General features: G+C 44.8%; 12 non-coding genes across 12 annotated transcripts; all 12 read left to right on the forward strand.

Annotated features, from left to right (window-relative positions):
• The first annotated feature begins 1,032 nt into the window (after positions 1 to 1,032).
• On the forward strand, positions 1,033 to 1,105 carry trnar-ccu (transfer RNA arginine (anticodon CCU)). The gene has a single exon. It is a non-coding gene; the product is annotated as a tRNA-Arg (tRNA).
• Positions 1,106 to 1,611: 506 nt separating this feature from the next.
• Positions 1,612 to 1,684, forward strand: trnar-ccu (transfer RNA arginine (anticodon CCU)). Its single transcript has one exon. It is a non-coding gene; the product is annotated as a tRNA-Arg (tRNA).
• A 1,044-nt stretch (positions 1,685 to 2,728) lies between these two features.
• trnar-ccu (transfer RNA arginine (anticodon CCU)) lies at positions 2,729 to 2,801 on the forward strand. The gene has a single exon. It is a non-coding gene; the product is annotated as a tRNA-Arg (tRNA).
• Positions 2,802 to 3,306: 505 nt separating this feature from the next.
• On the forward strand, positions 3,307 to 3,379 carry trnar-ccu (transfer RNA arginine (anticodon CCU)). Its single transcript has one exon. It is a non-coding gene; the product is annotated as a tRNA-Arg (tRNA).
• A 506-nt stretch (positions 3,380 to 3,885) lies between these two features.
• trnar-ccu (transfer RNA arginine (anticodon CCU)) lies at positions 3,886 to 3,958 on the forward strand. Its single transcript has one exon. It is a non-coding gene; the product is annotated as a tRNA-Arg (tRNA).
• Positions 3,959 to 5,000: 1,042 nt separating this feature from the next.
• On the forward strand, positions 5,001 to 5,073 carry trnar-ccu (transfer RNA arginine (anticodon CCU)). The gene has a single exon. It is a non-coding gene; the product is annotated as a tRNA-Arg (tRNA).
• Positions 5,074 to 7,270: 2,197 nt separating this feature from the next.
• trnar-ccu (transfer RNA arginine (anticodon CCU)) lies at positions 7,271 to 7,343 on the forward strand. Its single transcript has one exon. It is a non-coding gene; the product is annotated as a tRNA-Arg (tRNA).
• Positions 7,344 to 8,385: 1,042 nt separating this feature from the next.
• On the forward strand, positions 8,386 to 8,458 carry trnar-ccu (transfer RNA arginine (anticodon CCU)). Its single transcript has one exon. It is a non-coding gene; the product is annotated as a tRNA-Arg (tRNA).
• Positions 8,459 to 9,501: 1,043 nt separating this feature from the next.
• Positions 9,502 to 9,574, forward strand: trnar-ccu (transfer RNA arginine (anticodon CCU)). The gene has a single exon. It is a non-coding gene; the product is annotated as a tRNA-Arg (tRNA).
• Positions 9,575 to 10,079: 505 nt separating this feature from the next.
• trnar-ccu (transfer RNA arginine (anticodon CCU)) lies at positions 10,080 to 10,152 on the forward strand. The gene has a single exon. It is a non-coding gene; the product is annotated as a tRNA-Arg (tRNA).
• Positions 10,153 to 11,195: 1,043 nt separating this feature from the next.
• On the forward strand, positions 11,196 to 11,268 carry trnar-ccu (transfer RNA arginine (anticodon CCU)). Its single transcript has one exon. It is a non-coding gene; the product is annotated as a tRNA-Arg (tRNA).
• A 505-nt stretch (positions 11,269 to 11,773) lies between these two features.
• trnar-ccu (transfer RNA arginine (anticodon CCU)) lies at positions 11,774 to 11,846 on the forward strand. The gene has a single exon. It is a non-coding gene; the product is annotated as a tRNA-Arg (tRNA).
• Positions 11,847 to 12,500: the final 654 nt, after the last annotated feature.

Here is a 12,500-nt window from a genome sequence, read left to right on the forward strand (position 1 = left end):
GAGGTCGATGGATCGAAACCATCCTCTGCTAAGACCTGTGCTTTTGAATCCCCTCATACAAACAAGGTCAATGATCCTGTAGTGTTCATTTACAGCAAAGGGTCTCCTGAGAACAGGGAGATTCACAACTAGACTCTTCCTAGCTCCTCTTCTCTGAACTGTACTAAACATTTTTTAATTTTTCACTGGGTTAGTTTTTGTTATTTCTATTGAAATTTGAAATAAAACAAACTATAAGCATTTTTCGTGTGGATCACATAATTCAATCATAACTGGACTTAAAATTCCCACAATGTTGGTGAAACCCTTCATGGTAGCAGGCTACTCCAGGTGGGAAACCCTATTTAGCATCTTATATGCACCCATGGTGAGTTTTGTTTCTCCACATAATCTGATGGTGAGCCTGAGTTGTGTAATCCAGTTGATCGCGTTTGAGTTGCTGCAGCAGCGGCTGAGCCCCAGTGGCCTAATGGATAAGGCACTGGCCTCCTAAGCCAGGGATTGTGGGTTCGAGTCCCATCCAGATGGTTGTGGCTAGCAGAGTGGCGCAGCGGAAGCGTCCTGGGCCCATAACCCAGAGGTCGATGGATCGAAACCATCCTCTGCTAAGACCTGTGCTTTTGAATCCCCTCATACAAACAAGGTCAATGATCCTGTAGTGTTAATTTACAGCAAAGGGTCTCCTGAGAACAGGGAGATTCACAACTAGACACTTCCTAGCTCCTCTTCTCTGAACTGTACTAAACATTTTTTAATTTTTCACTGGGTTAGTTTTTGTTATTTCTATTGAAATTTAAAATAAAACAAACTATAAGCATTTTTCGTGTGGATCACATAATTCAATCATAACTGGACTTAAAATTCCCACAATGTTGGTGAAACCCTTCATGGTAGCAGGCTACTCCAGGTGGGAAACCCTATTTAGCATCTTATATGCACCCATGGTGAGTTTTGTGTCTCCACATAATCTGATGGTGAGCCTGAGTTGTGTAATCCAGTTGATCGCGTTTGAGTTGCTGCAGCAGCGGCTGAGCCCCAGTGGCCTAATGGATAAGGCACTGGCCTCCTAAGCCAGGGATTGTGGGTTCGAGTCCCATCTGGGGTGGTTGTGGCTAGCAGAGTGGCGCAGCGGAAGCGTGCTGGGCCCATAACCCAGAGGTCGATGGATCGAAACCATCCTCTGCTAAGACCTGTGCTTTTGAATCCCCTCATACAAACAAGGTCAATGATCCTGTAGTGTTCATTTACAGCAAAGGGTCTCCTGAGAACAGGGAGATTCACAACTAGACACTTCCTAGCTCCTCTTCTCTGAATTGTACTAAACATTTTTTAATTTTTCACTGTCTCAGTTTTGGTTATTTCTATTGAAATTTGAAATGAAACAAACTATAAGCATTTTTCGTGTGGATCACATAATTCAATCATAACTGGACTTAAAATTCCCACAATGTTGGTGAAACCCTTCATGGTAGCAGGCTACTCCAGGTGGGAAACCCTATTTAGCATCTTATATGCACCCATGGTGAGTTTTGTTTCTCCACATAATCTGATGGTGAGCGTTGAGTTGTGTAATCCAGTTGATCGCGTTTGAGTTGCTGCAGCAGCGGCTGAGCCCCAGTGGCCTAATGGATAAGGCACTGGCCTCCTAAGCCAGGGATTGTGGGTTCGAGTCCCATCTGGGGTGGTTGTGGCTAGCAGAGTGGCGCAGCGGAAGCGTGCTGGGCCCATAACCCAGAGGTCGATGGATCGAAACCATCCTCTGCTAAGACCTGTGCTTTTGAATTCCCCTCATACAAACAAGGTCAATGATCCTGTAGTGTTCATTTACAGCAAAGGGTCTCCTGAGAACAGGGCGATTCACAACTAGACACTTCCTAGCTCTTCTTCTCTGAACTGTACTAAACATTTTTTAATTTTTCACTGTCTCAGTTTTTGTTATTTCTATTGAAATTTGAAATGAAACAAACTATAAGCATTTTTCGTGTGGATCACATAATTCAATCATAACTGGACTTAAAATTCCCACAATGTTGGTGAAACCCTTCATGGTAGCAGGCTACTCCAGGTGGGAAACCCTATTTAGCATCTTATATGCACCCATGGTGAGTTTTGTGTCTCCACATAATCTGATGGTGAGCCTGAGTTGTGTAATCCAGTTGGCCTAATGGATAAGGCACTGGCCTCCTAAGCCAGGGATTGTGGGTTCGAGTCCCATCTGGGGTGGTTGTGGCTAGCAGAGTGGCGCAGCGGAAGCGTGCTGGGCCCATAACCCAGAGGTCGATGGATCGAAACCATCCTCTGCTAAGACCTGTGCTTTTGAATCCCCTTATACAAACAAGGTCAATGATCCTGTAGTGTTCATTTACAGCAAAGGGTCTCCTGAGAACAGGGAGATTCACAACTAGACACTTCCTAGCTCCTCTTCTCTGAACTGTACTAAACATTTTTTTATTTTTCACTGGGTTAGTTTTTGTTATTTCTATTGAAATTTGAAATGAAACAAACTATAAGCATTTTTCGTGTGGATCACATAATTCAATCATAACTGGACTTAAAATTCCCACAATGTTGGTGAAACCCTTCATGGTAGCAGGCTACTCCAGGTGGGAAACCCTATTTAGCATCTTATATGCACCCATGGTGAGTTTTGTGTCTCCACATAATCTGATGGTGAGCCTGAGTTGTGTAATCCAGTTGATCGCGTTTGAGTTGCTGCAGCAGCGGCTGAGCCCCAGTGGCCTAATGGATAAGGCACTGGCCTCCTAAGCCAGGGATTGTGGGTTCGAGTCCCATCTGGGGTGGTTGTGGCTAGCAGAGTGGCGCAGCGGAAGCGTGCTGGGCCCATAACCCAGAGGTCGATGGATCGAAACCATCCTCTGCTAAGACCTGTGCTTTTGAATCCCCTTATACAAACAAGGTCAATGATCCTGTAGTGTTCATTTACAGCAAAGGGTCTCCTGAGAACAGGGAGATTCACAACTAGACACTTCCTAGCTCCTCTTCTCTGAACTGTACTAAACATTTTTTTATTTTTCACTGGGTTAGTTTTTGTTATTTCTATTGAAATTTGAAATGAAACAAACTATAAGCATTTTTCGTGTGGATCACATAATTCAATCATAACTGGACTTAAAATTCCCACAATGTTGGTGAAACCCTTCATGGTAGCAGGCTACTCCAGGTGGGAAACCCTATTTAGCATCTTATATGCACCCATGGTGAGTTTTGTTTCTCCACATAATCTGATGGTGAGCCTGAGTTGTGTAATCCAGTTGATCGCGTTTGAGTTGCTGCAGCAGCGGCTGAGCCCCAGTGGCCTAATGGATAGGGCACTGGCCTCCTAAGCCAGGGATTGTGCGTTCGAGTCCCATCTGGGGTGGTTGTGGCTAGCAGAGTGGCGCAGCGGAAGCGTGCTGGGCCCATAACCCAGAGGTCGATGGATCGAAACCATCCTCTGCTAAGACCTGTGCTTTTGAATCCCCTCATACAAACAAGGTCAATGATCCTGTAGTGTTCATTTACAGCAAAGGGTCTCCTGAGAACAGGGAGATTCACAACTAGACACTTCCTAGCTCCTCTTCTCTGAACTGTACTAAACATTTTTTAATTTTTCACTGTCTCAGTTTTGGTTATTTCTATTGAAATTTGAAATGAAACAAACTATAAGCATTTTTCGTGTGGATCACATAATTCAATCATAGCTGGACTTAAAATTCCCACAATGTTGGTGAAACCCTTCATGGTAGCAGGCTACTCCAGGTGGGAAACCCTATTTAGCATCTTATATGCACCCATGGTGAGTTTTGTTTCTCCACATAATCTGATGGTGAGCGTTGAGTTGTGTAATCCAGTTGATCGCGTTTGAGTTGCTGCAGCAGCGGCTGAGCCCCAGTGGCCTAATGGATAAGGCACTGGCCTCCTAAGCCAGGGATTGTGGGTTCGAGTCCCATCTGGGGTGGTTGTGGCTAGCAGAGTGGCGCAGCGGAAGCGTGCTGGGCCCATAACCCAGAGGTCGATGGATCGAAACCATCCTCTGCTAAGACCTGTGCTTTTGAATCCCCTCATACAAACAAGGTCAATGATCCTGTAGTGTTCATTTACAGCAAAGGGTCTCCTGAGAACAGGGAGATTCACAACTAGACACTTCCTAGCTCCTCTTCTCTGAATTGTACTAAACATTTTTTAATTTTTCAGTGTCTCAGTTTTGGTTATTTCTATTGAATTTTGAAATGAAACAAACTATAAGCATTTTTCGTGTGGATCACATAATTCAATCATAACTGGACTTAAAATTCCCACAATGTTGGTGAAACCCTTCATGGTAGCAGGCTACTCCAGGTGGGAAACCCTATTTAGCATCTTATATGCACCCATGGTGAGTTTTGTGTCTCCACATAATCTGATGGTGAGCCTGAGTTGTGTAATCCAGTTGGCCTAATGGATAAGGCACTGGCCTCCTAAGCCAGGGATTGTGGGTTCGAGTCCCATCTGGGGTGGTTGTGGCTGGCAGAGTGGCGCAGCGGAAGCGTGCTGGGCCCATAACCCAGAGGTCGATGGATCGAAACCATCCTCTGCTAAGACCTGTGCTTTTGAATCCCCTCATACAAACAAGGTCAATGATCCTGTAGTGTTCATTTACAGCAAAGGGTCTCCTGAGAACAGGGAGATTCACAACTAGACACTTCCTAGCTCTCTTCTCTGAACTGTACTAAACATTTTTTAATTTTTCACTGGGTTAGTTTTTGTTATTTCTATTGAAATTAGAAATAAAACAAACTATAAGCATTTTTCGTGTGGATCACATAATTCAATCATAACTGGACTTAAAATTCCCACAATGTTGGTGAAACCCTTCATGGTAGCAGGCTACTCCAGGTGGGAAACCCTATTTAGCATCTTATATGCACCCATGGTGAGTTTTGTTTCTCCACATAATCTGATGGTGAGCCTGAGTTGTGTAATCCAGTTGATCGCGTTTGAGTTGCTGCAGCAGCGGCTGAGCCCCAGTGGCCTAATGGATAAGGCACTGGCCTCCTAAGCCAGGGATTGTGGGTTCGAGTCCCATCTGGGGTGGTTGTGGCTAGCAGAGTGGCGCAGCGGAAGCGTGCTGGGCCCATAACCCAGAGGTCGATGGATCGAAACCATCCTCTGCTAAGACCTGTGCTTTTGAATCCCCTCATACAAACAAGGTCAATGATCCTGTAGTGTTCATTTACAGCAAAGGGTCTCCTGAGAACAGGGCGATTCACAACTAGACACTTCCTAGCTCTTCTTCTCTGAACTGTACTAAACATTTTTTAATTTTTCACTGTCTCAGTTTTTGTTATTTCTATTGAAATTTGAAATGAAACAAACTATAAGCATTTTTCGTGTGGATCACATAATTCAATCATAACTGGACTTAAAATTCCCACAATGTTGGTGAAACCCTTCATGGTAGCAGGCTACTCCAGGTGGGAAACCCTATTTAGCATCTTATATGCACCCATGGTGAGTTTTGTGTCTCCACATAATCTGATGGTGAGCCTGAGTTGTGTAATCCAGTTGGCCTAATGGATAAGGCACTGGCCTCCTAAGCCAGGGATTGTGGGTTCGAGTCCCATCTGGGGTGGGTGTGGCTAGCAGAGTGGCGCAGCGGAAGCGTGCTGGGCCCATAACCCAGAGGTCGATGGATCGAAACCATCCTCTGCTAAGACCTGTGCTTTTGAATCCCCTCATACAAACAAGGTCAATGATCCTGTAGTGTTCATTTACAGCAAAGGGTCTCCTGAGAACAGGGAGATTCACAACTAGACACTTCCAAGCTCCTCTTCTCTGAACTGTACTAAACACTTTTTAATTTTTCACTGGGTTAGTTTTTGTTATTTCTATTGAAATTTGAAATGAAACAAACTATAAGCATTTTTCGTGTGGATCACATAATTCAATCATAACTGGACTTAAAATTCCCACAATGTTGGTGAAACCCTTCATGGTAGCAGGCTACTCCAGGTGGGAAACCCTATTTAGCATCTTATATGCACCCATGGTGAGTTTTGTTTCTCCACATAATCTGATGGTGAGCCTGAGTTGTGTAATCCAGTTGATCGCGTTTGAGTTGCTGAAGCAGCGGCTGAGCCCCAGTGGCCTAATGGATAAGGCACTGGCCTCCTAAGCCAGGGATTGTGGGTTCGAGTCCCATCCAGATGGTTGTGGCTAGCAAAGTGGCGCAGCGGAAGCGTGCTGGGCCCATAACCCAGAGGTCGATGGATCGAAACCATCCTCTGCTAAGACCTGTGCTTTTGAATCCCCTCATACAAACAAGGTCAATGATCCTGTAGTGTTCATTTACAGCAAAGGGTCTCCTGAGAACAGGGAGATTCACAACTAGACACTTCCTAGCTCCTCTTCTCTGAATTGTACTAAACATTTTTTAATTTTTCACTGTCTCAGTTTTGGTTATTTCTATTGAAATTTGAAATGAAACAAACTATAAGCATTTTTCGTGTGGATCACATAATTCAATCATAACTGGACTTAAAATTCCCACAATGTTGCTGAAACCCTTCATGGTAGCAGGATACTCCAGGTGGGAAACCCTATTTAGCATCTTATATGCACCCATGGTGAGTTTTGTGTCTCCACATAATCTGATGGTGAGCCTGAGTTGTGTAATCCAGTTGAGCGCGTTTGAGTTGCTGCAGCAGCGGCTGAGCCCCAGTGGCCTAATGGATAAGGCACTGGCCTCCTAAGCCAGGGATTGTGGGTTCGAGTCCCATCCAGATGGTTGTGGCTAGCAGAGTGGCGCAGCGGAAGCGTCCTGGGCCCATAACCCAGAGGTCGATGGATCGAAACCATCCTCTGCTAAGACCTGTGCTTTTGAATCCCCTCATACAAACAAGGTCAATGATCCTGTAGTGTTCATTTACAGCAAAGGGTCTCCTGAGAACAGGGAGATTCACAACTAGACACTTCCTAGCTCCTCTTCTCTGAACTGTACTAAACATTTTTTAATTTTTCACTGGGTTAGTTTTTGTTATTTCTATTGAAATTTAAAATAAAACAAACTATAAGCATTTTTCGTGTGGATCACATAATTCAATCATAACTGGACTTAAAATTCCCACAATGTTGGTGAAACCCTTCATGGTAGCAGGCTACTCCAGGTGGGAAACCCTATTTAGCATCTTATATGCACCCATGGTGAGTTTTGTGTCTCCACATAATCTGATGGTGAGCCTGAGTTGTGTAATCCAGTTGATCGCGTTTGAGTTGCTGCAGCAGCGGTTGAGCCCCAGTGGCCTAATGGATAAGGCACTGGCCTCCTAAGCCAGGGATTGTGGGTTCGAGTCCCATCTGGGGTGGTTGTGGCTAGCAGAGTGGCGCAGCGGAAGCGTGCTGGGCCCATAACCCAGAGGTCGATGGATCGAAACCATCCTCTGCTAAGACCTGTGCTTTTGAATCCCCTCATACAAACAAGGTCAATGATCCTGTAGTGTTCATTTACAGCAAAGGGTCTCCTGAGAACAGGGAGATTCACAACTAGACACTTCCTAGCTCCTCTTCTCTGAACTGTACTGAACATTTTTTAATTTTTCACTGTCTCAGTTTTGGTTATTTCTATTGAAATTTGAAATGAAACAAACTATAAGCATTTTTCGTGTGGATCACATAATTCAATCATAACTGGACTTAAAATTCCCACAATGTTGGTGAAACCCTTCATGGTAGCAGGCTACTCCAGGTGGGAAACCCTATTTAGCATCTTATATGCACCCATGGTGAGTTTTGTGTCTCCACATAATCTGATGGTGAGCCTGAGTTGCCTAATCCAGTTGGCCTAATGGATAAGGCACTGGCCTCCTAAGCCAGGGATTGTGGGTTCGAGTCCCGTCTGGGGTGGTTGTGGCTAGCAGAGTGGCGCAGCGGAAGCGTGCTGGGCCCATAACCCAGAGGTCGATGGATCGAAACCATCCTCTGCTAAGACCTGTGCTTTTGAATCCCCTCATACAAACAAGGTCAATGATCCTGTAGTGTTCATTTACAGCAAAGGGTCTCCTGAGAACAGGGAGATTCACAACTAGACACTTCCTAGCTCTCTTCTCTGAACTGTACTAAACATTTTTTAATTTTTCACTGGGTTAGTTTTTGTTATTTCTATTGAAATTAGAAATAAAACAAACTATAAGCATTTTTCGTGTGGATCACATAATTCAATCATAACTGGACTTAAAATTCCCACAATGTTGGTGAAACCCTTCATGGTAGCAGGCTACTCCAGGTGGGAAACCCTATTTAGCATCTTATATGCACCCATGGTGAGTTTTGTTTCTCCACATAATCTGATGGTGAGCCTGAGTTGTGTAATCCAGTTGATCGCGTTTGAGTTGCTGCAGCAGCGGCTGAGCCCCAGTGGCCTAATGGATAAGGCACTGGCCTCCTAAGCCAGGGATTGTGGGTTCGAGTCCCATCTGGGGTGGTTGTGGCTAGCAGAGTGGCGCAGCGGAAGCGTGCTGGGCCCATAACCCAGAGGTCGATGGATCGAAACCATCCTCTGCTAAGACCTGTGCTTTTGAATCCCCTCATACAAACAAGGTCAATGATCCTGTAGTGTTCATTTACAGCAAAGGGTCTCCTGAGAACAGGGCGATTCACAACTAGACACTTCCTAGCTCTTCTTCTCTGAACTGTACTAAACATTTTTTAATTTTTCACTGTCTCAGTTTTTGTTATTTCTATTGAAATTTGAAATGAAACAAACTATAAGCATTTTTCGTGTGGATCACATAATTCAATCATAACTGGACTTAAAATTCCCACAATGTTGGTGAAACCCTTCATGGTAGCAGGCTACTCCAGGTGGGAAACCCTATTTAGCATCTTATATGCACCCATGGTGAGTTTTGTGTCTCCACATAATCTGATGGTGAGCCTGAGTTGTGTAATCCAGTTGGCCTAATGGATAAGGCACTGGCCTCCTAAGCCAGGGATTGTGGGTTCGAGTCCCATCTGGGGTGGGTGTGGCTAGCAGAGTGGCGCAGCGGAAGCGTGCTGGGCCCATAACCCAGAGGTCGATGGATCGAAACCATCCTCTGCTAAGACCTGTGCTTTTGAATCCCCTCATACAAACAAGGTCAATGATCCTGTAGTGTTCATTTACAGCAAAGGGTCTCCTGAGAACAGGGAGATTCACAACTAGACACTTCCTAGCTCCTCTTCTCTGAACTGTACTAAACACTTTTTAATTTTTCACTGGGTTAGTTTTTGTTATTTCTATTGAAATTTGAAATAAAACAAACTATAAGCATTTTTCGTGTGGATCACATAATTCAATCATAACTGGACTTAAAATTCCCACAATGTTGGTGAAACCCTTCATGGTAGCAGGCTACTCCAGGTGGGAAACCCTATTTAGCATCTTATATGCACCCATGGTGAGTTTTGTTTCTCCACATAATCTGATGGTGAGCCTGAGTTGTGTAATCCAGTTGATCGCGTTTGAGTTGCTGCAGCAGCGGCTGAGCCCCAGTGGCCTAATGGATAAGGCACTGGCCTCCTAAGCCAGGGATTGTGGGTTCGAGTCCCATCTGGGGTGGGTGTGGCTAGCAGAGTGGCGCAGCGGAAGCGTGCTGGGCCCATAACCCAGAGGTCGATGGATCGAAACCATCCTCTGCTAAGACCTGTGCTTTTGAATCCCCTTATACAAACAAGGTCAATGATCCTGTAGTGTTCATTTACAGCAAAGGGTCTCCTGAGAACAGGGAGATTCACAACTAGACACTTCCTAGCTCCTCTTCTCTGAACTGTACTAAACACTTTTTAATTTTTCACTGGGTTAGTTTTTGTTATTTCTATTGAAATTTGAAATAAAACAAACTATAAGCATTTTTCGTGTGGATCACATAATTCAATCATAACTGGACTTAAAATTCCCACAATGTTGGTGAAACCCTTCATGGTAGCAGGCTACTCCAGGTGGGAAACCCTATTTAGCATCTTATATGCACCCATGGTGAGTTTTGTTTCTCCACATAATCTGATGGTGAGCCTGAGTTGTGTAATCCAGTTGATCGCGTTTGAGTTGCTGCAGCAGCGGCTGAGCCCCAGTGGCCTAATGGATAAGGCACTGGCCTCCTAAGCCAGGGATTGTGGGTTCGAGTCCCATCTGGGGTGGTTGTGGCTAGCAGAGTGGCGCAGCGGAAGCGTGCTGGGCCCATAACCCAGAGGTCGATGGATCGAAACCATCCTCTGCTAAGACCTGTGCTTTTGAATCCCCTCATACAAACAAGGTCAATGATCCTGTAGTGTTCATTTACAGCAAAGGGTCTCCTGAGAACAGGGAGATTCACAACTAGACACTTCCTAGCTCCTCTTCTCTGAACTGTACTGAACATTTTTTAATTTTTCACTGTCTCAGTTTTTGTTATTTCTATTGAAATTTGAAATGAAACAAACTATAAGCATTTTTCGTGTGGATCACATAATTCAATCATAACTGGACTTAAAATTCCCACAATGTTGGTGAAACCCTTCATGGTAGCAGGCTACTCCAGGTGGGAAACCCTATTTAGCCTCTTATATGCACCCATGGTGAGTTTTGTGTCTCCACATAATCTGATGGTGAGCCTGAGTTGCGTAATCCAGTTGGCCTAATGGATAAGGCACTGGCCTCCTAAGCCAGGGATTGTGGGTTCGAGTCCCGTCTGGGGTGGTTGTGGCTAGCAGAGTGGCGCAGCGGAAGCGTGCTGGGCCCATAACCCAGAGGTCGATGGATCGAAACCATCCTCTGCTAAGACCTGTGCTTTTGAATCCCCTCATACAAACAAGGTCAATGATCCTGTAGTGTTCATTTACAGCAAAGGGTCTCCTGAGAACAGGGAGATTCACAACTAGACACTTCCTAGCTCCTCTTCTCTGAACTGTACTAAACATTTTTTAATTTTTCACTGGGTTAGTTTTTGTTATTTCTATTGAAATTTGAAATAAAACAAACTATAAGCATTTTTCGTGTGGATCACATAATTCAATCATAACTGGACTTAAAATTCCCACAATGTTGGTGAAACCCTTCATGGTAGCAGGCTACTCCAGGTGGGAAACCCTATTTAGCATCTTATATGCACCCATGGTGAGTTTTGTGTCTCCACATAATCTGATGGTGAGCCTGAGTTGTGTAATCCAGTTAAGCGCGTTTGAGTTGCTGCAGCAGCGGCTGAGCCCCAGTGGCCTAATGGATAAGGCACTGGCCTCCTAAGCCAGGGATTGTGGGTTCGAGTCCCATCTGGGGTGGTTGTGGTTGGCAGAGTGGCGCAGCGGAAGCGTGCTGGGCCCATAACCCAGAGGTCGATGGATCGAAACCATCCTCTGCTAAGACCTGTGCTTTTGAATCCCCTCATACAAACAAGGTCAATGATCCTGTAGTGTTCATTTACAGCAAAGGGTCTCCTGAGAACAGGGAGATTCACAACTAGACACTTCCTAGCTCCTCTTCTCTGAATTGTACTAAACATTTTTTAATTTTTCACTGTCTCAGTTTTGGTTATTTCTTTTGAAATTTGAAATGAAACAAACTATAAGCATTTTTCGTGTGGATCACATAATTCAATCATAACTGGACTTAAAATTCCCACAATGTTGGTGAAACCCTTCATGGTAGCAGGCTACTCCAGGTGGGAAACCCTATTTAGCATCTTATATGCACCCATGGTGAGTTTTGTGTCTCCACATAATCTGATGGTGAGCCTGAGTTGTGTAATCCAGTTGAGCGCGTTTGAGTTGCTGCAGCAGCGGCTGAGCCCCAGTGGCCTAATGGATAAGGCACTGGCCTCCTAAGCCAGGGATTGTGGGTTCGAGTCCCATCTGGGGTGGTTGTGGCTAGCAGAGTGGCGCAGCGGAAGCGTGCTGGGCCCATAACCCAGAGGTCGATGGATCGAAACCATCCTCTGCTAAGACCTGTGCTTTTGAATCCCCTCATACAAACAAGGTCAATGATCCTGTAGTGTTCATTTACAGCAAAGGGTCTCCTGAAAACAGGGAGATTCACAACTAGACACTTCCTAGCTCCTCTTCTCTGAATTGTACTAAACATTTTTTAATTTTTCACTGTCTCAGTTTTGGTTATTTCTATTGAAATTTGAAATGAAACAAACTATAAGCATTTTTCGTGTGGATCACATAATTCAATCATAACTGGACTTAAAATTCCCACAATGTTGGTGAAACCCTTCATGGTAGTAGGCTACTCCAGGTGGGAAACCCTATTTAGCATCTTATATGCACCCATGGTGAGTTTTGTGTCTCCACATAATCTGATGGTGAGCCTGAGTTGCGTAATCCAGTTGGCCTAATGGATAAGGCACTGGCCTCCTAAGCCAGGGATTGTGGGTTTGAGTCCCATCTGGGGTGGTTGTGGCTAGCAGAGTGGCGCAGCGGAAGCGTGCTGGGCCCATAACCCAGAGGTCGATGGATCGAAACCATCCTCTGCTAAGACCTGTGCTTTTGAATCCCCTCATACAAACAAG

Source organism: Clarias gariepinus, chromosome 17 (genome assembly GCF_024256425.1).
Source record: "Clarias gariepinus isolate MV-2021 ecotype Netherlands chromosome 17, CGAR_prim_01v2, whole genome shotgun sequence".
Lineage (NCBI taxonomy): Eukaryota > Metazoa > Chordata > Actinopteri > Siluriformes > Clariidae > Clarias > Clarias gariepinus.